This window comes from Nomascus leucogenys, chromosome 1a (assembly GCF_006542625.1).
Source record: "Nomascus leucogenys isolate Asia chromosome 1a, Asia_NLE_v1, whole genome shotgun sequence".
In the NCBI taxonomy this organism is placed as follows: Eukaryota; Metazoa; Chordata; class Mammalia; order Primates; family Hylobatidae; genus Nomascus; species Nomascus leucogenys.
In genome coordinates, this window is record NC_044381.1 from 6,820,472 (window position 1) to 6,844,393 (window position 23,922).

Sequence of the window (23,922 nt, forward strand, 5' to 3'; positions counted from 1 at the left end):
TGGGTATGCACATGCTTGGGTAAGTGCTGACATGCCAGCCCCCTGCCACCTTGGCCCCCTCTGGACTTTGGGCACTGACAAGCATAGGAGGGAAGCTGATGGAGGGCTGAGGGCAGCTCAGTGCTTGTCTGCAGGTGCCCCTTGGCACCTACAGCCTGGACGCCATGAACGGCAGCAGGAGCCAGACACGTTCCTTGGAGGGAGGGGGTGGCCTGAAGGCTGGAGGCCAGGCTGCCAGTCCCATGAACTGGCATGGGAACTTGCGATACCTTTTCTGGGCCCACCCATGGCTGCCCATGGACCAACTAGTGTGTGCACTTCCTCCCCTCTGAGGCACATAGCCCAGGGCTCAGCCAGAACTGAGCAGATGTCAGGATGACTGGTTGCAGGGAGGAGCTACCCACTCCAGGGCCTCCTCTCTGCTGACAGCTGCAGAGACAACAGGACAACCTACCTGCAGAGAGGAACTACTCACTCTAGGGCATCCTCTGAGCTACTATTGCTCAATAAAGCTCCTCTTCATCTTGCTTGCCCTCCATTTGTCTGTGTACCTCATTCTTCCTGGGTGCAGGACAAGAACTCGGGACCCACTGAATGAGGCTAAAAGAGCTATAACACAATCAGGGCTAAGACATGTCCCTTGCTTGCCATATTGTGGGTGAAGAGAAGAAAAGAAGAGCTGAAACTCTTTGGGGAGCTTAGACTTGGGAGCTCCCTGAGCCAGGGCTGTGACTCCCTCTTTGGGGCCCTGTGGTTCCTGGCATCTCCAAGCTTCTGGGTGCCAATGTGTTCCCAGTGCTAGCTGTGGAAGCTGTTTGCAGTGTGCCTGGTCCAGCTGCAGCCTCACAGAGAGCTGGCACGTAGGCTGGCACCTGGAGCTGCCTGCCCCACTGCAGCAGCTAGCATGTCCGACTATGCAGTGGCTGGACCCCATGCTCGCTCACACACCTCTTACTGCTCCATGCAGTCTCCCTTGGCAGGTGTGGGATCCAGACCAGTAGTGTGAGCTGAGTGTAGTCTGTCAGGCAAAGTGGGCAGAATGAGCCCAGTGGGCCCATGCAAAACTCAGGCAAAGGTGCCACCAGCCACAGGTTTCTGACCAGAAAAGCAACACCCTAAAGATCCTGTAACACTATTTAACAGGAAAAATACAGTCACAAACTTCTTGTCTCCCAACCCATATACCTAATTGCATCTGTATCAATTCTTTCCTTGGAAAAAGACTTGACTCTCTCACATCCCTCTACTCTGCTTCACCTCCTTTACTTTCCCTTTCCTCCATTATGAATTTCTAATTTTTAAAATTTTAAAATTTTTTATTTCAATAGGTTTTTGGGGAACAGGTGGTATGTGGGTACATGAATAAGTTCTTTAGAGGTGATTTCTGAGATTTTGGTGCACCCATCACCTGAGCACTGTACTCCATACCCAATGTGTAGTCTTTTATCCCTCACCACCCCTCACCCTTTCCTCTGAGTTCCCAAAGTGTCATTCTTATGCCTTTGCATCCTCATAGCTTAGCTCCCACATATAAGTGAGAACATATGATGTTTGGTTTTCCATTCCTGAGTTACTTCACTTAAAATAATAGTCTCCAGGCTGAGCATGGTGGCTCACGCCTGTAATCCCAGCACTTTGGGAGGCTGAGGCAGGAGGATCACCTGAGGTCAGGAGTTCAAGACTAGCCTGGCCAATATGGTGAAACCCTGTCTCTACTAAAAATACAAAAAACTAGCTGGGTGTGGTGGTAGGTGCCTGTAATCCTAGTTACTTGAGAGGCTGAGGCAGGAGAATCCCTTTGAACCCGGGAGGCAGAGGTTGCAGTGAGCTGAGATCACACCACTGCACTCCAGCCTGGGCAAGAAGAGCAAAACTCCATCTCAAATAATAATAATAATAATAATAGTCTTTAATCCCATGCAGGTTGCCATGAATGCCATTATTTCATTACTTTTTTTTTTTTTTTGAGACAGAGTCTCGCTCAGTCGCCCAGGCTGGAGTGCAGTGGTGCGATCTCCGCTCACTGCAAGCTCCACCTCCTGGGTTCATGCCGTTCTCCTGACTCAGCCTCCAGATTAGCTGGGACTACAGGTGCCTGCCACCACGCCCGGCTAATTTTTTGTATTTTTAGTAGAGAGGGGTTTCACTATGTTAGCCAGGATGGTCTTGATCTCCTGACCTCATGATCCACCCACCTCAGCCTCCCAAAATGCTGGGATTACAGGTGTGAGCCACTGCAACTGGCCCTATTTCATTCCTTTTTATAACTGAGTAGTATTCCATGGTGTATATATACCACATTAGCCACGCATTGATTGATGGGCATTTAAGCTGGTTCCATATGTTTGCAAATGCAAATTGTGCTGCTATAAACATGCATGTACAAGTATCTTTTTCGTACATCGACTTCTTTTCCTCTTGGTAGATACCTAGTAGTGAGACTGCTGAATCAAACAGTAGATCTAGTTTTATTTCTTTAAGGAATCTCCACACTGTTTTCCATAGTGGTTGTCCTAGTTTACATTCCCACCAGCAGTGTAGAAGTGTTCCTTTTTCACTGCATCCACACCATCATCTATTATTTTTGGATTTTTTGATTATGGCCATTCTTGCGTGAGTGAAGTGGTTTTGTGGCACTGTGGTTTTGATTTTTAATTTCCCTGATAATTAGTGATGGTGATCATTTTTTCATGTTTCTTGGCCATTTGTATATCTTCTTTTGAGATTTGTCTATTCATGTCTTTAGCCCACTTTTGATGGGATTGTTTGATTTTTTCTTGCTGATTTGTTTGAGTTCTTTGTAGATTCTGGATATTAGTCCTTTGTTGGATGTATAGATTGTGAAGATTTTCTCCCATTCTGTGGGTTGTCAACTCTGCTGATTATTTCTGTTGCTGTGCAGAAGCTTCTTAGTTTAATTAAGTCCCATCTATTTATCTTTGATTTTGTTGCATTTGCTTTTAGGTTCTTGGTCATGAAGTCTTTGCCTAAGCCTATGGATAGAAAGTTTTTTCCAATGCTATCTTTTAGAATTTTTATGGTTTCAGATCTCAGATTCAAGTCTTTGATCCATCTTGAGTTGATTTTTGTATAAGGTGAGAGATGAGGATACAGTTTTATTCTCCAATGATCCCAGCAACATTTGTTGAATAGGGTGTCCTTTTCCCCACTTTATGTTTTTGTTTGCTTTGTTGAAGATCAGTTGGCAGTATTTGGATTTATTTCTGGGTTCTCTATTCTGTTCCATTGGTCTATATGCCTATTTTCATACTGGTACTATGCTGTTTTGATGACTATGGCCTTATAGTATAATTTGAAATTATATAATGTGATGTGTCCAGATTTGTTCTTTTTGCTTAGTCTTGTTGTGGCTATGTGGGCTCTTTTTGGTTCCATGTGAATTTTAGGATTGTTTCTTTCCAGTTCTGTGAAGAATAATGGGGTATTTTGATGGGAATTGCATCGAATTTGTAGATTGCTTTTGGCAGTATGGTCATTTTCACAATATTTATCCTACCCATCCATGAGCACAGAATGTGTTTCCATTTGTTTTGTCATCAATGATTTCTTCAGCAGTGTTTTGTAGTTTTCCTTGTGGAGATCTTTCACCTCCTTGGTTAGGCATGTTCCTAAGTATTTTGTTTTTGCAGCTATTGTGAAGGTGATTGAGCTCTTCATTTGATTCTCAGATTGGTTGCTGTTGGTGTATAGCAGAGCTACTGATTTGTGTACATTGATGTTGTATCCTGAAACTTTGCTGAATTCATTTACCAATTGTAGAAGCTTTTTGGATGAGTCTTTGGGGTTTTCTAGGTATACGATCATATCATCAGCAAACAGCGACAGTTTGACTTCCTCTTTACTGATTTGGATGCCCTTTATTTCTTTCTCTTGTCTGAATGCTCTGGCTAGGACTTCCAGTACTATACTGAATACAAGTGGCGAAAGTGGGCATCCTTGTCTTGTTCCAGTTTTCAGGGGAAATCCTTTCCACCTTTCCCCATTCAGTATCGTGTTGGCTGTAATTCTGTCATAGATGGCTTTTATTACCTTACAGTATGTCCCTATGCTGATTTTGCTAAGGATTTTAATCATAAAGGAATGCTGGATTTTGTCAAATGCTTTTTCTGTGTCTATTGAAATGATCATGTGATTTTTGTTTTTAATTCTGTTTATGTGGTGTATCACATTTATTGACTTATGTATGTTAAACCATCCCTTCATCCCTGATATGAAACCCACTTGATCATGGTGGATTATCATTCTGATATGCTGTTGGATTCAGTTCACTAGTATTTTGTTGAGGATTTTTGCATCTGTGTTCATCAGGGATATATTGGTCTGTAGCTTTCTTTTTTTGTTATGTCTTTCCCTGGTTTTGGTATTAGGGTGATACTGGCTTCACAGAAATTATTCAGAGAGGATTCCCTCTTTATGTATCTTTTGGAATAGTGTCAATAGGATTAGTACCAATTCTTCCTTGAATGTCTGACAGAATTTCATCGTACATCAGTCTGGTCCTGGACTTTTTTTGTTGGCAATTTTTTTATTACCATCTCAATCTTGCTGCTTGTTATTGGTCTGTTCAGAGATTCTGTATCTTCCTGGTTTAATCTAGGAAGGTTCTATATTCTATATCTATATGTAGAATCTAGGAGGTTTCTATATTTCCAGGAATTTATCCATCTTCTCTGTTTTTTCTAGTTCATATGTGTAAAGGTGTTTATAGTAGCCTCGAATAATCTTTTGTATTTCTGTGGTGTTGGTTGTAATATCTCCTGTTTTGTTTCTAATTGAGGTAATTTGGATCTTCTCTCTTCTTCGTTAATCTTGCTAATGGCCTATCAATTTTATTGATCTTTTCAAAGAACCAGGCTTTTGTTTCATTTATCTCTTGTGTGTTTTTTGTTTCAATTTCATTTAGTTCTGCTCTGAGCTTGATTATTTCTTTTCTTCTGCTGAGTTTCATATGGAACAAAAAAAGAGCCTGTACAGCCAAGACAATCCTAAGCAAAAACAACAAAGCTGGAGGCATCATGCGACTTGACTTCAAACTATACTACAAGGCTACAATAACCAAAACAGCATGGTACTGGTACCAAAACATACAGACCAGTGGAACAGAACAGAGATTTCAGAAATAACACCACACATCTACAACCATCTGATTTTCAAAAAACCCAAAAAAAACAAGCAATGGAGAAAAGATTCCCTATTTAATAAATGGTGTTAGGAGAACTGGCTAGCCATATGCAGAAAACTGTAACTGGACCCCTTCCTTACACTTTATACAAAAATTAACTCAAGATGGATTAAAGACTTAAATGTAAAACCCAAAACCATAAAAACCCTACAATAAAACCTAGGTAATACCATTCAGGACATAGGCATGGGCAAAACCTTCATGACTAAAACACCAAAAGCAATTGCCACAAAATCAAAAATTGATAAATGGGATCTAATTATACTAAAGAGCTTCTGCAGAGCAAAAGAAACTATCATCAGAGTAAACAGACAACCTACAGAACGGAAGAAAATTTTTGCAATCTACCCATCTGACAAAGGTCTAATATCCAGAATCTACAAAGAGCTTAAACAAATTTAAAATTTAAAAAAACCCATCAAAAAGTGGGTAAAGGAAATGAACAGACACTTCTCAAAAAAAGATATTTATGTGGCCAACAAACATGAAAAAAAGCTCATCATCACTGGTCATTAGAGAAATGCAAATCAAAACCACAGTGAGATTCCATCTCATGCCAGTCAGAATGGCTATTATTTTATTTTTTTGAGATAGAGTCTCACTCTGTCACGAGGCTGGAGTGCAGTGGCATGATCTCAGCTCACTGCAACCTCCGCCTCCCAGGTTCAAGTGATTCTACTGCCTCAGCCTCCCAAGTAGCTGGGACTACAGGCGCACACCACCACACCCGGCTAATTTTTGTATTTTTAGTAGAGATGGGGTTTCACCATGTTAGCCAGGATGGTCTCGATCTCCTAACCTCATGACCACCCACCTCAGCCTTCTAAAGTGCTGGGATTACACAGAATGGCTATTATTAAGAAGTCAGGAAACAACAGATGCTGGTGAGGATGTGGAGAAATAGGAATGCTTTTACACTGTTGGTGGGAGTGTAAATTCGTTCAATCATTGTGGAAGACGGTGTGGCAATTCCTCAAGAATCTAGAACCAGAAATACCATTTGACCCAGTAATCACATTACTGGATATATATCCAAAGGATTATAAATCTTCTACTATAAAGACACATGCACATGTATGTTTATTGCAGCACTATTTACAATAGCAAAGACTTGAAACCAACCCAAATGCCCATCAATAATAGACTGGATAAAGAAAATATGGCACATATACACCATGGAATACTATGCAGCCATAAAAAAGAATGAGTTTATGCCATTTGCAGAGACATGGATGAAGCTGGAAGCCATCATTCTCAGCAAACTAACACAGGAACAGGAAACCAAACACTACATGTTCTCACTCATAAGTGAGAGTTGAACAATGAGAACACATGGACATAGGGAGGGGAATATCACATGCCGGGGCCTGTCAGGGAGTGGGGGGCAAGGGAAAGGATAGCATTAGGACAAATACCTAATGCATGCAGGGCTTAAAACCTAGATGATGTGTTGATAGGTGCAGCAAACCACCATGGCACATGTATACCATATAATAAACCTGTACATTCTGCACATGTATCTCAGAACTTAAAGTAAAATAAAAAATAAAAAATAAAATAAAAAATACGTTTTATTGTGTGTACTTAAGATATACAACATGACAGCTTTATTGAAATATAATTTACATGTTATGCAATTTATCCATTTAAAGTATACAATTCGAACATTTTTAGTATATTCCTAGAGTATGTGTAGGCATCAGGAAACTAATCTTTCTATCTCCATAGATTCGCCTATGCTGGATATTTCATATAAATAGATTCATACAATATGTGGTCTTTTGTGACTGACTTCTTTCACTTAGCATGATGCTTTCTTTTTTTTATTTTTGTTGTTTGTTGTTTTTTATTTCTAAAATTTTTCTTTTTAGCATTATGTTTTCAATGTTCATCCATTTTGTAGCATGTATCAGTACTTCAGTTTTTTTTTGTTGTTGTTGTTGCTGTTGTTGTTGTTTTGAGACAGTGTCTCGCTCTGTTGCCAAGGCTAGAGTGCAGTGGCATGATCTTGGCTCGCTGCAACCTCTGCCTCCCGAGTTCAAGAAATTCTCCTGTCTCAGCCTCCAGAGTAGCTGGGACTACAGGCACATGCCACCATGCCTGGCTAATTTTTGTATTTTTAATAGAGATGGGGTTTCACCATATTGGCCGGGGTGCTCTCAAACCCCTGACCTCAGCTGATCCGCCCACCTTGGCCTCCCAAATGCTGGGATTACAGGCATGACACCATGCCTGGCCAGTACTTCAGTTTTTTAATTACATAATTGTATTACATTGCTTGGATATACTATATTTTATTTCTCCATTCATCAGTTGGTATACATTTGGGGTGTTTCTGCTTTTTGGCCATTATGAATAGTGTGGGTAAGAACATTCATGTACAGGACTTTATGTGGACATATGTTTTCATTTCTCTTGGGTATACAACTAGGAGTGAAACTGCTGGGTTGTACATAAGTCTATGTTTGACCTTTAGAGGAAGTGACAGACTGTTGCGTTATTACATTCCTACCAGCAGTACATGAGCAGTATATGAGAACCTCACTCCAGAGTGTTAACTAGTTTTTCCCTCTCTCCCTCTTTTCCTTCCTTCCTTTCCTTCTTCTTCCTTTTTCTTTCTTTTTATTATAGCTATCCTAGTGGATGTGAAGTAGTGTCTTACTGTGGTTTTTATTTGCAATTTCCTGGTAGCTAATGATGTTGAGTATCTTTTCACATGATTTTTGGACACTTGCATGTCTTCTTGTATTTTTTTTTCTTTTGAGGAAATGTATACCCAAATCCTTGACCCATTTTTAAATTACTTTTTTTTATTGTTGAGTATAAGAATTCTTTATATATGCTAGATGCCAGTCCCTTATCAGATATGATTTGCCAATATTTCCCTAATTCTGTGAATTGTCTTTTTATTTTCTTGATGGTATCTTTTGAAACAGAAAAGTTTTAAATTTTGATGAAGTCCAATTTATCTAATTTTTTTATTGTTTGTACTTTTGGTGTTATAGTTAAGAAACCACTGCCTAATCCAATATCAGGAAAATTTAACCTTATGTTTTCTTCTAATAGTGTTATGTTTTAGCCATTACACTTAGGCATTAGATCCACTTCTAGTTAATTTTTCTACATGGTTTACAAAAGGGAAGATCAAACAAGGGATTTTATGGCCAGGACTGAAAATATAACGCATGAGTTCTTCTCATGTTCTAGTGGCCATGACCCAGTCACATAGTAACTACAGTGGAGATAAGAAAATGTAGCCTTCCTGTTTATTCAGGAAAAAGAAATTGGATTGGTAAGCATCTAGCCAATTTATGTTACAAGAGGGTTTTGGTTGTGTTTCTGTTTCAATTTTTTTCATAATAGAAAAAGTACCTGGCAACCTGGCAGTCTGGATTTTTCAGCTGGAGGCCAACATTTTCACATGTAAAATAGATTCTTACAGCGGTGTTTCTTTTTAGCCACGGAGGTCTTAAGAAATCAGGTGCCACCTTGAGAGGAGGCTTATGGGAGAGGTCTTTTCGCCGCTGATCTTCACTTTTACCACAACACATCTGTTTTAAAATTATTCTTAAGTTTGAGGGTTCTATGTAGAGTGTTGTTAAAAAACATTTCTATTACTAAAAATATATATTTTCAAAACCACTTAACTAGATGATCAGTAAGCTTACTTTCAGCTCTGATACTTGCAATACAGAATTGGGGTTAATTAATTCATACATGAATTCAACAACCTACCTTGTATTATAAACTGGACTACGTGGTGAGGACATCTCTATAAAGCATATACTGTAGCTAACAAAACAAGGAATTCATACCTTTTGTAAGGGTTTCTTGTATGTATGCTTTCTGGCTCTTCACAAAACCAATTTTTCTCCAAATACAAATCTTTTCAATAAATGTTTACCTGAGTTATACTGAAAGGAAAAATGAGGTTTTGTTAAATTCTGATTATTTTCACCTCTTTATCATTGTATTCAATCATTCTTTTTCAATTTTTTTGTTTTCTTTTATCTACAGAAGTGATATAAGAAAATTATTTTTCATTTTTATCAAAGCAATATGTACACATAGTTTTGAAGGTCACATAATATTAAATGGCTTGAAATAAAAATCAGTAGTCCCCATCTTATTTTTCTCCACTTTTGGTTCCTGTTTCACAAATTGCTTCCTTTCTTCACTTTTTATTTCCTGATCTACAAATATTTAAAATATTTTAATGTACTTTTTAGGGTTTATTTCCATGTATAATATACTTCTTGATTTGTAAGATTCTGGCATTATGTACAAGGTTTATTTTATGGTAGTGGGTTGAATAGTGTCTCTCCCAAAATTTAATGCCTGCCCGGAACCTCAGAATGTCACTTTATTTGGAAGTAGAATCTTTGCAGATGTGATTAGTTAAGGCTCTTGAGGTGAAATTGTGCTGGATTTAATCACTGGTGTCCTTTTAAGAACAGGAGAGAATACCTAGACACGGAAAGAAGTCCATGTGAAGACAGAGACAGAGATTGGAGTTATGTTGCCACAGGCCAAGGAATTCCTGGGGCTACCAGAAAGTAGGAAGAGGCAAGGAAGGAATCTTTGCTAGAGCTTTCAGAGAGAGCATGACCCTGTTGAGATTCCAGACTTTTGGCTTCATGACTGGTGATCATATACATTTCTATTGTTTTAATTCACCTAGTTTGTGGTACTTTGTTACAGCAGCCCTTGAAAACTATTAAAGTGAAAGAGGAATTGGCTTACCCACCCCTGCCCTGTCTTAGCCCATTCCTTTCATTCCCATGCCCAGTCTTCTATTCCCAGAAGTTTCATGAAATTTTTTGGTTAAACCAATATTTACATTATTATGTTCACATACATATTGTTTCCTGCTAAGCAAAGTAAACTATGTGATATGGTTTGGCTCTGTCTCCCCACTCAAATCTCATGTTGAACTTTAATCCCCACATGTCGGGGGAGGGACCTGGTGGGAGGTAATCAGATCATGGGGGTGAATTTCCCTCTTGCTGTTCTCATGATAGTGAGTTCTCACAAGAGCTGATTGTTTAAAAGCGTGTGGCAACTCCCCCTTCGCACTCTCTCCCTCTGTCTCTCTCTCTCTCCTGCTTTGCTGTGGTAAGACATGCTTGCTTCCCTTTCTCATCTTTGGTCATGATTGTAAGTTTCTTGAGGCCTCCTAACCATGCTTCCTGTAGAAGCTTCCTAGCCTGTGGAACTGTGAGTCAACTAAACCTCTTTTCCTCATAAATTCCCAGTCTCAGGTAGTTCTTTATAGCAGTGTGAAAACAGACTATTACACTATGATTTATTTCCTTCATTCATAATGACCTCCCATACCTTTTCTTCTTTATTGCTTAATTTTCTACAGATCTATTACAATTCTTCCACACTGCGCAACAAACTGCCAACACATTTCCCATATTAAATACTGTATCAGTGTTTTTGTTGTTGGTGTTGTTGCTATTTTTGCCTAGAGTCCTCTGGCTCTGGTCTAAGTTGGTGCTCTCTGCTACTGCTACATAGCTATCAACCTAAATCTTGCTTTGCCATCATTCTGAGTAACTGCATTGTCTCTCTGTTGTCTGGGATTACTGATTTCCTGGATCCTGTGCCTTTCACTTTTTTGCTTATTCTCTTATTTGGTGAAACACATTCCCCATGGCTTCCTGAAAAAAAGATATTTGGAGGTAAATTTATTGATACAATATGCATCTAAAATGTCTTGATTCTGCCTTTGTAAGTGTGGCTAGGATGAAAATAATTTTCCCACAGAATTTTAAAGAAATTTCTCAATGAATTCTATATCTAGTGTTGGAAAGTTACATGCTTTTCTGATTTCTGTTCCATTGTGTATGACTCCCCTCTGCCTCAGAAAGCTTTTAGCATCTGGTATTTACTTGAAACATGAAATATCATTATGATGTATCTTTGCATAGGTGTTTTGTAATCTTTTGTTTACATTGAACACTAGCAGGCAGCCCTTTAAGTCTGGAAACTGACATCTCTCATGTTTTATATTCTTTAATAATTTCCATATGCCTTCCCCTGGGTTTGTGAAATTCTTGTTAGTTGGTGGATATTGGACTTCCTTGATTTATGCTATATTTTTCTTTACTTTTCTTCTCCATTTTTAAAAATCTTATTTTAGAATAGTGTTATATTTATTAAAAAGTTGTGAAGATAGAACAGAGTTCCCATATACTCTACATCCAGTTTCCCTGATTATTAACATATTAGTATGGTACTTTTGTTACAATGAACAAGTATTGATACATAGTATTAAGTAATGTCCGTACTTTATCAGATTTTCTTAGATTTTACCTAAAGTATTTTTTTCTGTTCCAAGATCCCATCCGGGATACCACATTATATTTAGCCATCACATCTTAGGCTCTTCTTGGCTAGACAGTTTCTCAGATTTTCCTCATTTTAGATGACCTTGAAATTAAAGAACTACTAATCAGATATTTTGTAGAATGTTCCTCAGTTGAGATTTGCCAGATATTTTTTCTTGTGAATAGATTGGGATTATGGGTCTTTTTTTTTTTTTTTTTTTGGAGTAAGACCATGTAGCTAAAGTGCTATTCTCATCATATCATATGAAAGGCACACAACGTCAATATATTTACCACTGTTGATGCTACCTTTGATTACCTGGTAGTGATTGTCAGGTTTTTCCACTATAAAGTTACTCTTCATTCCCCCTTTTCATACTGTACTATTTGAAAGGAAGTCACTGTGAACAACCTACACTTAAGAAGTGGAGAGTTATGTTCCACTTACTTAAAGGCAGACTGTATATAGAAATTATTTAGAATTCTTCTGCATGGGTGATATTCTTTTGCATGAGAGACTTGTCTATTCTCCCCCATTTATTTACTCGATAAATAATCTATATCAATATGGACTCATAGATATTTATTTTGTAATTTTCCATGTAATTCAATACTATTTTATATACTTCGTTGCTCAAATTGTTCCAGCTTTGGCCAGCTCTTTTGTTGCTCAAATTGTTCCAGCTCTTTCAGGTGGTTACTGTGTCACTTTGACATATTTCAATAATTGTGTTTTGTTTGGTTTTTATGCTTTGGCACTTCCTTACTTCTGGCACTACTAGATGTTCCAGACAGCCAACACACATATGAAAAAATGCTTACCATCACAAATCATCAGAGAAATGCAAATCAAAACCACAATGAGATACCACCTCACACTGATCAGAATGGCTTCTATTAAAAAGTCAAAAAACAACAGATGCTGACAAGGGTGCAGAGAAAAAGGAACACGTATACACTGTTGGAAGGAATGTAAATTAGTCCAGCTACTGTGGAAAGCAGCTTGGAGATTTCTCAAAGAACTTAAAACAGAACTACCATTCAACCTAGCAATCCCATTAATGAGTATATATCCAGAAGAAAACAAATCATTCTACCAAAAAACACATGCACTTGTATGTTCATTGCAGTACTATTCACAATAGCAAAGACACAGAGTCATCCTAGGTGCCCATAAACAGTGGACTGGATAAAGAATGTGGTACGTATACACTGTGGAATAGTATGCAGACGTAAAAAGAACAGAATCATGTCCTTTGCAGCAACATGGATGCAGTTGGAGGCCATTATCCTAAGCACATTAATGCAGGAACAGAAAACTGTATAACCAGATAGTTCCCACTTATAAGTGGGAGCTAAATATTGGGTACTCATGGACATAAAGATGGCAACAATAGATACTGTGGAGTACTAGAAGGAGGAGGGAGGGAGTGGGGCAAGGATTGAAAAACTAAGTTTTGGGTACTATGCTCACTACCTTGGTCATGGGTCCATTTGCATCCCAAACTTCAGCATCACACAATATACTCATGTAAAAACCTGAACATGTACCCCAAATCTGAAATAAAAGTTGAAATTATTTTTTTGAAGAAAAAATCACAGATATATATTGGGGAAGTGCCCTCATAAAGCCCAATGGTGGCTCATTCTCCAAGGAAAAAATAAACATATACAACTTGGCTAAAAATAATAATTTAAAAAAGATGCTCCAGGTTTATCTTGTATATTCCCTGCCCCAGTCCTAAATTTAGCCATTTCTTCAATGAGTCCTGGTTCCTTTTATTGGAGAATGGTATTAACACCAATATCTGGGTGCTAGATGTGCTCATTGACACTCACGTGCTGTGACTTCTAGGCCCTTTCAGCTAACAGAGCAAGGAAATACATATTTATACTAATCTGTATGGGTGTATGTATATATATATATATATATATATATATATATATATATATATATAACAACCTCTATCAATATTAAGCTAAACATGAGCCCATACAGACATGTCAACTAACCCATTATCACACAGATCACCCTAGCCTTCTTCCTGTACCCATCTGTAAATTTTCACTTCAGTAGTGAGAAACCTAGTTGCCAGCCATCTACTATCCACTTACTTAATTGTTCAATTCCAGAATATGAGTATAACAGCATCAGAATCCTTCATCTGTATCCCTGTGTAAAACAACTTTATCAACTAGAGTACAGTGCTTATATACAGTTGCTTTTACTTTTAGTTTTACAGACTACATTTATTTCCAAATTTACTTAGGTTAGCATCTTTCCTTCATGGCTTTTAGTGAGGTTGTTTGATATATTTGTAATACAATTAGATTCTTTTGTGACAGTGTGGATTCATTGTTGAGATTTCCTCAACTTCCTGAATGATTTTTAAAAATTTGCATCTATTAAGGCTATTCTTTGTATGGTAAGGTTCTATGGGTCTTGGAAATTGCATAGTGTCATGTATTCAACATTATAGTATGACACAGAATAGTTTCCACCATGCAAAATAGTCCCCTGCACTTCACCTATTCAATCTTCCCCTACCCCTAAATCATGGCAACTGCTCAACTGTTTGCTGTCTCTATAGCTTTTCCAGAATGTCATATAAATGGAATTGTATACTGTGTAGCCTTTTTAGATGGGCTCATTTTACTTAGCAATATGCACTTAGGATTCATCCATGTCTTTGCATGGCTTTCTAGCTCAGTCCTTCTTATTTCTGAATTGTATTCCATTGTATGGGTGTACAACACTTTGTTTACCCATTTCCCTCTTAAAGACATTGTATGAATCCGTCCTTACATTGTATTAGTATCTTTATAGATACTACCTGAGACTGGGTAATTTATAAAGAAAAGAGGTTTAATTGACTCACTGTTTTGCATGGCTGGGGAGGCCTCAGGAAACTTACAATCATAAGTGGAAAATAAAGGAAAACCAAGGCACGTTTTCTCATGGCGGCCGAAGAGAGAGAGAGTGAAGGAGAAATGGCCAAACACTATTAAAGCATCATATCTTGTGAGAACTCCCTCAATATCATGAGAACAATATGGGGAAACTGACCCTGTGATCCATTCACCTCACGTCAGGTCCCTCCCTTGACACATAGGGACTACAATTTGAAATGACATTTTGGTGGGGACATAGAGCCAAGCCATATCATTCCACCCCTGGCCCCTCCCAAATCTCATATCCTTTGCACATTTTGAAACCAATCATGCCTTCCCAATAGTCCCCCAAAATCTTAACTCATTCTAGCATTAAGTCAAAAGTCCAAGTCCAAAGTTTCATATGAAACAAGGCAAATCCCTCTGCCTATAAACTTGCAAAATCAAAAACAAGCTATTAACTTCCAAGATACAATGGGAATACAGGCAGTGAGTAAATGCTCCCATTCCAAATGGCAGAAATTGACCAGAACAAAGGGGCCACAGGCTCCCTGCAAGTCCAAAACATAGGCAGGCAGACATTAAATCTTAAAGCTCCAAAATCTCCTTTGACTCCATGTCTCCATATCCAGGGAATGCTGATGCAAGGGGTGGGCTCCCACAGGCTTGGACCGCTCTGTTCCTGTGGCTACGCAGGGTACAGTCCCTGCAGCTGCTTTCATGGGCTGGCATTGAGTGCCTGCAGCTTTTCCAGGCACATGGTGCAAGCTGTCTGTGAATCTACCTTTCTGGGATCTGGCGGACAGTGACTCTCTTCTCACAGATCCACCAGGCAATGCCCCAGTGGGGACTCTGTGTGGGGGTTCCAACCCCACATTTCCCCTCTGCATTGCCCTAGTAGAGGTCCTCCATGAGGGCTCTGGCCCTACAGCAGACTTCTGCCTGGACATCCAGGCATTTCCATACATCTTCTGAAATCTAGAGGGAGGCTCCCAAAGCTCAGCTCTTGTCTTCTATGCATCTGCAGGCCCAACACTATGTGGAAACCACCAAAGCTTGGGGCTTGCACCCTCTGAAGCCACAGCCAGAGCTACACCTTGACCCCTTTTAGCCATGGCTGGAAATGAAGTAACTGGAATGCAGGGTGCCATGTCCCAAGGCTGCACAGAGCAGCTGGGCCTGGGCCTGGTCCAAGAAATCATTTTTCCCTCCTAGGCCTCTAGCCTCTGGGCCTGTGATGGGAGGGGCTGCCTTGAAGATCTCTGAAGTTCCCTGAAGACATTTTCCCCATTGTCTTGGTGATTAACATTTGGCTCCTCATTACTTATGCAAATTTCTGCAGCCAGCTTGAACTTCTTCCCATGTGGGTTTTTCTTTTCTACCACATGGTCAGACTGCAAATTTTCCAAACTTTTACACTCCCCTTCCCCTTTAAATGTAAGTTCCAGTTTCAAACTATCTCTTTGTGAGTACATACAACAGTATGCTCTCAGGAAAAGCCAGTCACCTGTTTAATGCTTTGCTGCTTAGAAATTTCTTCTGCTAGATACCCTAAATCATCTCTCTCAAGCTCAAAGTTCCACAGATCTCTGGGGTAGGGACAAAATGCCACCAGTCTCTTTGCTAAAGCATAGCAAGAGTGATCTTTGCACCAGTTCCAAATAAGTTCCTCATCTCCATCTGGAACTACCTCAGCCTGGACTTCATTGTCCATATCACCATCAGCATTTTGGTCAAATCCATTCAACAAGTCTCTAGGAAGTTCCAAATTTCCCACCTCTTCCAGTCTTCTTCTGAGCCCTCCAAACTGTCCCGAACTCTGCCCATTACTCAGTTCTAAAGTTGATTTCACATTTTCAAGTATCTTATACCAGTGCCCCACTCCTGGTACCAATTTCCTGTATTAGTCTGTTCTCACACTGCAATAGAAATAGTAGCCAAGATTGTGTTATTTATAAAAGAAAGAGGTTTAATTGACTCACAGTTCCACATGGCTGGGGAGGCTTCAGGAAATTTACAATTATGGCAGAAGGTGAAGGGGAAGCAAGGCACATCTTCTTATGGTGGCAGGAGAGAGAGAGTGTAAAGGAGGAACTGCCAAACATTTGTAAAGCATCAGATCTTCTGAAAACTCCCTCATTATCACAGGAATAGCATGGGAGAAACTGCCCCCATGATCCAATCACCTCCCACCAGGTCCCTCCCTCAACACATGGGGATTAAAATTTAAGATGAGATTTGGGTGGGCACTCAGAGTCAAACCATATCAGACATCTTGGTTGCTCTAGTTTTTGTGATTATGAATAAAATCACTGAAAGAATTCATGTGCAGGTTTTTGTGTGAACATACATTTTCAAAATAGTGTGAGTAAATATCTAGGCACACAATTGCTCAATTGTATTTTATTGTATTGTAATATAAGAATATGTCTAGCTTTGTCTTAAACTGCAAAATCGTCATTCCAAAGTGGCTGTATAATTTTGCATTTCCACCAGCAATAAATGAATGGTTGTTGCTTTACATCCTCACCAGTATTTGGTGGTGTCAGTGTGTTGGATTTTAGCTATTCTAACAGATGTGTAGTGACATCTCATTGTTGTTTTACTTTGCATCTCTCTAAATACATAATGTTATACATCTATCTGTTCATATGCTTACTTGCCATCTATACACACACATATATCTTCACTGATGAAGTGTTTATTCAGATATTTTCATTTTTATGTTGAGTTGTTTACTTATTATTGACTTATGAAAGTTCTTTGTACATATTAGTTACAAGTCCTTTAACAGATATGTGTTTTGCAAATGTTTTCTCCCAGTCTGTGACCTGTTTTTTCATTCTCTTAACAGTGACTTTTATAGACCAGAAGTTTTTAATTTTAATAAAGTGTGTATTAGTCTGTACTCATGCTGCTAATAAAGACATATCCAAGATGAGGTAATTAATTTTAGAAAAGAGATTTAATTGACTCACAGTTCTACATGTTGCAAAGGCCTCACAATCATGCGGGAAAACAAGGAGGAGCAAGTCACATCTTACATGGAGGCAGGGAAGAGAGAGCTTGTGTAGGGGAACACCCCTTTATAAAACCATCAGATCTTGTGAGACTTATTCACTGTAATGAGAACAGCATGGGAAAGACCTATCCTCCATAATTCAATTACCTCCCACCAGGTCCCTCCCACAACATGTGGGAATTACGGAAACTACAATTCAAGATGAGATTTGGGCAGGGACACAGCCAAACCAGTGCGGATATTAAAATATTTCCACTTTCTTTCATGGTTCATGCTTTTGTTGTTGTGTCTAAAAACTCGTCAGCAAGCCAAAGGTCACATAAATTTTTTCCTATGCTTTCCTCCAGAAGTCTTGTAGTCTTGCATTCAGGTCTTAGATCTATTTTAAGTTAATATTTGTGAAAGGTATAAGATCCGTGCCTGTGTTCATTTTTCAGCATATGAACGTCAAGTTGGTCCAGCACCATTTATTGAAGACTATTCTTTCTTCATTGAATGTCTTTACTCTGTCAGAAATCATTTAACTATATATTTGACTATTTCTGAACTCTCAGCTTGTCCCATTGATCTGTGTGTCTATTCTTTCATCACTACCAACCTGTCTTGATTACTGCAGCTTTACAGTAAATCTTGATATTAGGTAATGTGAGTCTTCCAATAGGTTTTTTCTTCACCAGTATTGTACTAGCTATTCTAGGACTTTTATCTTTCTAGACAAATTTACTAATTGGCTGGTCAATATCTATAAAACCTCTTGCTAAATTTTTTTTTTTGAGATGGAGTCTTGCTTTGTCGCCCAGGCTGGAGGGCAGTGGCGCAATCTCAGACCTCTGCAACCTCCACCTCCTAGGTTCAAGCGATTCTCCTGCCTCAGCCTCCCAAGTAGCTGGGACTACAGGTGTGCACCACCATTCCCAGCTAATTTTTGTATTTTTAGTAGAGACGGGGTTTCACCATATTGGTCAGGCTGGTTTTGAACTCCTGACCTCGTGATCTGCCCGCCTCACCCTTCAAAAGTGCTGGGATTACAGGTGTGAGCTACCACGCCCGGCCTTATTCGTAGTTCTTATAGGTGGGGATTGAAGTTCTTCAATTGTTTTGTTCTATTTTATAAATAAGATTATAAAAGGCCAATGAGTGCCTGGCTAGAGATAAGTATAATGTGCTATCTCTTTAAAAAGCTTTTCCTTCTATTATGGAACTTTGGAAAAATGTTAAAAACCTTTTGAAGACTTTCTCATTACAGAATCTTCCATGGTAGCATCCAAGCTAGTCATCTAGTTGTTGTGCTCCCTAAAACATGGGATTATTTAACACTATATACAAAAATGTTTGTCAATATTATTACTCTTAGCTCCAAAATAGAAAAAAAATGACTGCTCCTGCTACCACCTGCAATTTGTTGAGTCCTATTATATACCAGATATTAGTCTAATCTTGGAAGACAGCTAGTATTATACTCAAATCATAGGAAACGAAACTGAGGCACAGAGGGGTTATGTAACGTGCTCAATGCCATAGAGCTAGATTAGCAGGAGGCTAGAATTCTGTTCCAAATCTTTCTGGGCTTCTTCTCAGTATACCTTTTCTATTTCTAGAGCTGTGGCCATTTTTAGGGGTCTGTTAACATTGTGAATAATTCTGTGTAATTTTCTGTTTATTATTAGTTTTTCATTCAGCTAGGAAATTTATATTTTAAGATCTCTTCATTTGAAGTCTTCAGAATTAGTGTTTTTTATATCTGTATAAAACCTCTGTCATTGCTCCATTTAAGTAGACTTTTATGTGTAAGACTTCACAGGGGTAAAGAAGGCAGTCACAAATGCAAGGGTCAGGAAATTGTCGCCTATAGGATCCTCCATCAATTTTTCTACCTATCAAGGCTTCTGTGAGACTGGACGTATAGGCCATCTTTGAAATAGAGGAAGAGTTTGGGAACCACTGTAACAAGTCAATCACTGCGAATGCACTGGGAACATGAGTTAGAACTATTAAACATGGCTGAGTTTACCCAAATGGTGGACTTGGAAAAAAAACCACACCAAACTATTATCTCATAAGAAATAACTACTTCCTTTCAGACAGTGTAGTTACCATTCCCCTGAAACACTAGAGGAAGATGGATTTAAAAACTTTCTAAGAGATAAGAAAATAGAACTAGTCATTGGTCCACTGTGAAATAAGATGAAAATCAGATAATTAATCTAGTGTCCAGAAGAACCTGCCTTATCTTGGGAAGACAGAAATGTATCCAAAAATGTATCCTCAGGGAGGGCCAACCTTCCTCTTAAAAAAACAAAGAAGTGGCAATCCCACAAGAACCTAAAACTCCAAAGAACTATAGAAACTTCACATCCTCATGCGTAAAATCTAAATAAGTTGACATATTTTTCTAGAGTCAATGAATATTTAAATGGATATATGGTATTAGTTATAATCATATTTTTATGACAGACATTATTCTTTACATTTGAACTAGCTTCTTTATATCTCATTATTTCAGCTCCAGAGAAATAAAAATCTGTGTCCACCTAATTGAGACAAGCTGGTTCTCTACAGGAAGGTGCAAATTAGCTCAGAAGTCACAGATTGGTGGGGCGTGGTGGCTCATGCCTGTAATCCCAGCACTTTGGGAGGCCAAGGCAGGCGGATCACTTGAGGTCAGGAGTCCGAGACCAGCCTGGCTAACATGGTGAAACTCTGTCTCTACTAAAAATACAAAAATTAGGTGGGCATGGTGGCCTGTAACCCTAGCTACTAGGGAGGCCAAGGCAGGAAAATTGCTTGAACCCGGGAGGCAGAGCTTGTAATGAGCAGAGATCTTGCCACTGCACTCCAGCCTGGGTGACAGAGAGAGATTTCGTCTTTAAATAAATACATAAATAAAATAAGAAAAAAAAAATAAGTCAGATTATCGAATAACTGTGACACGGTGGGGAAAAGGTCTTGGACATTGGGAAGACAGCAGTATGCCTAAAATTTTAAAATCAAGAGAGTCCTTTTTGGATCCTGCCTCAATTTAAAAGGGATTTATTATCCAAACTTAGTATCAGAATAACCATTTCCCCTCTCTTGATTTTAGTAACAGTTGTATTAGGGTATAATTCATATAACATAAAATTATCCTCTTAAAGAGTACAATTCAGTGGTTTTTAGTGTTCACAGAGTTGTGCATCCACCACCACTGTCTAATTCCTGAAAATTTTCATCATCTCAAAAGAAACCTATACTCATGAGCAGTCATTCCCCATTCTCACCTCCCCTCAGACACTGGTAACCACTAACATACTTTCTGTTTGTCCCGATTTCCCTCTTCTAGACATTTTTTAATAAGTCAAATAATACAATGTGTGGCTTTTTGTATCTGGTTTGGAACTATTTCTCTTTTGCATTCATCTTCTAGACAAAGCTTTACAAGATGTTCCTGTTATGCCGGGAACTTTTGTACTCTCTGTTTTTTTATAAATTTCTACACCCTGTGCTTGAATCATCCATGTCAACTCTGAGTCCTCCCAGCATTTCTCTGTGGGCTGTACTGCTGATATTTCCAGTCTGGGCCCAACATGACTGATCTGACCCTACAAAGAAAAATCCCAATCAGATCGCAGTTCCACCAGTTGTGCTCAGAGAGGTCATGAGAAGGCTTCTATGTGCTACTTCTTGTGGTTTTCCAAGGAATATATTAATAAATGATACAGAAAAATTATTTGGAATTACAGTTGCTAAAGAAAGCTCTCTGTGGCAGATTACATTATTTTGGAGGCCAGTTTTCGAAACAGATCTTTATAGTTTGGTTGATGTGTTTAACACTATTATATACACATTCCTGCTTTGCCAAATGAGTAAAACATTCCACAAAGGTTATTAATAATATAAGATAACTAATAAACTGACAAAACTAAACAGTAAAAGAAATTATAAAAATAAATTGAAAATCACCCATCCAATTACTTTGTAGTTAACCATTCTCACCTTTAGAAATGACTTTTTAATTTTCTGCTATTTATATTATCATTTTCTTCAGTTACATCAAGTATTATTTAAGGATCATGCTTATTCCTTTTTAAACCAATACACTAGTTTTTATTTTGTTTCTATTTTAAAATTATGATGGTATAAAAGCAAATTTTTAAAGAAAAAAATTCATCTATAATCCTCATAATACTAGGAAAATTGTTGGTATTTCCCTATTCATTTTTTCTTTGATTTCCAGAAAACTTTTACAATGAATTGCCTTAAATACCTTGATAATACATTTTCTTCTATATTTTTGTAGAAAAATGTGGGGAACCCCCACCCATCAAGTTTCGTTTATATACCAGCTAGAAAAGATGCATTTGCTGTTTCTAAATTTCTTACAAGTTTGTGCCTGCAAACACTGGAATCAGATAAATTCTATGTTACATGATTACTATAATTTTAAAAGTTTATTTCCATGTGGACCTTTCCATAGAATTTCTCCTAAGCATGCCAGCTGGCTTCATTAGAGCATGCAAGCAAGAGGGCAAGAGAGCACGAGCCAAACAGAATACGCTCCCTTTCTGCTTTTCTACATACACCTTTTTTTATAACTATAACAAAGCTTGCATTCATTTTTGTGTTGTTCTTGTTCCATTTAACCCAATTAATTTATCCCATATACTACAGAATGACTTTTAAAGTTTCACAACAGATTATTCTATATTTTACATAATATTTTACTTACAAATTCTCCAACTGTTGTGTAATATGATGGTTTCAAATTTTTCTGAAGCATAAGTTGGGTAAGGGGCATGCTGAGTCTACCTCGGGAAAGAAATGAAGGAGACTTCAGGCATGCGCAAGGCCCCAGACACTGTTTTTAAAACTCCATCAAATAAAGGAAGATTAAGGCGAAGTTTAGAGCCTGGAGGTAGTAGGACAGAAGGTCCTGGCCAGAACCTCTTGCTGATGTTAGAAGGAAGAGATTTGAGGTTGTCCTCAGCTCCTGGCACTGCATTAGAGGAGAGTGCACACAAGATCTCTCCTCTTCTGTCATCCACTTCCCAAAGAACTTCCCGTTGACTCCTCCCTAGGAGCAGCCACAAACTTAGGTTGACCAGATGGCTGCTTGATGGTTACATCATGTACAGGTCATTCTTCCTGAGGGTTGGTGGAAGAGCTGGCCCATCTGCAGGGAGCAAGCTCTCTCCACTGGGAAAGGAGCACCGTGGCCCTCAGTGCAGTCGTTGGATTCAATAGCACTGGCAGGAGCAGAGCTGGTGACTGTCATTATTTTCTGAAGCCCAGTGTATCTCTTCTCTAAATCTGCTTGAGTTCAGCTCTTCCTCCTGGTTCCCTGATTTAGTGCAGGGCCCACTATCTACCCCATCAGCCAAATCCCATGCCTGGATGTCCGTGTGATACTGTCAGCTTCCTCAGCTCCTCAAATCCATTACAATGAAAAAAAAGGTCTTGATGCTTCTGACCAAGTATTTCGTACTTACTTTACAGAGGAACACTTCTGTAAACAGACAATCTACTCCATGACCAAATATTGTCAAATGGTCAAAGGAATTAGTGAATAAGTGGATGACTAAATAAAGGCTTTTCTGTGTGTAGAAAATGGAAAGCTGTAGTACTAGACTATTTAGTACTAGACTCTTCCATTTAGATTAAGCTTCTATTAAAACAATTCTGACCAATCACAGTTTACTGTGGATTGTTTGCATCTGGCACATAGGAAGCGTTTAATAGAACTGGTCTGGTTTTCACACTATGTGTTCACAATCACCAGCAACTTTCTTTTTCCTTTTTTTTTTGTTCTGGCCAAAGACAATTATTCAAATTGGCAGAGCTGCTTTTTTGCCATGTTTAAAATAATAATATTTTAATAATATCCTGATCTGGTTTCTTTAACAAATAAATAACAAACAGAAAAGGCGAGGAAGGTCAATCTTTAGAGAATGAAAGAGGCTTAAAAGACATAACCAAATGCAGAAGAGGCTTTTGTTTGGATCCTGATGTAAACAAATAGAAGGTTAAAAAATATGTGAGAGAGACTAGAAAATCTGAACTCTGAAAGGAAATTGTATAACATTAAAGAATTAATGAGGCCAGGCACAGTGGCTTGTGCTTGTAATCTCAACACTTTGTACAAAGCCGAGGCAGAAGGATCGCTTAAGCCCAGGAGTTTGAGACCAGCTTGGGCAACATAGCAAGACCCTGTCTCTACAAAAATTAAAACAATTAGCCAGGCATGGTGGTATGCACCTGCAGTCCCAGACACTCTGGAGGATGAGGTGGGAGGATCGCTTGAGCCCAGGATTTGACATTGAGCTATAATCACACCACCACACTCCAGCCTGGGTGACAGGGCAAGACCCTTTCTGTAAAAAAATTTTTTAAAATTTAAAATAAAGAATTAGTGTAATTTTTAAGGTGTGATAATGGAGTTTTTCTCTTTCAAAAAAGAGAGTCCTTATCTTTTATGGAAACATAATAAATTATTG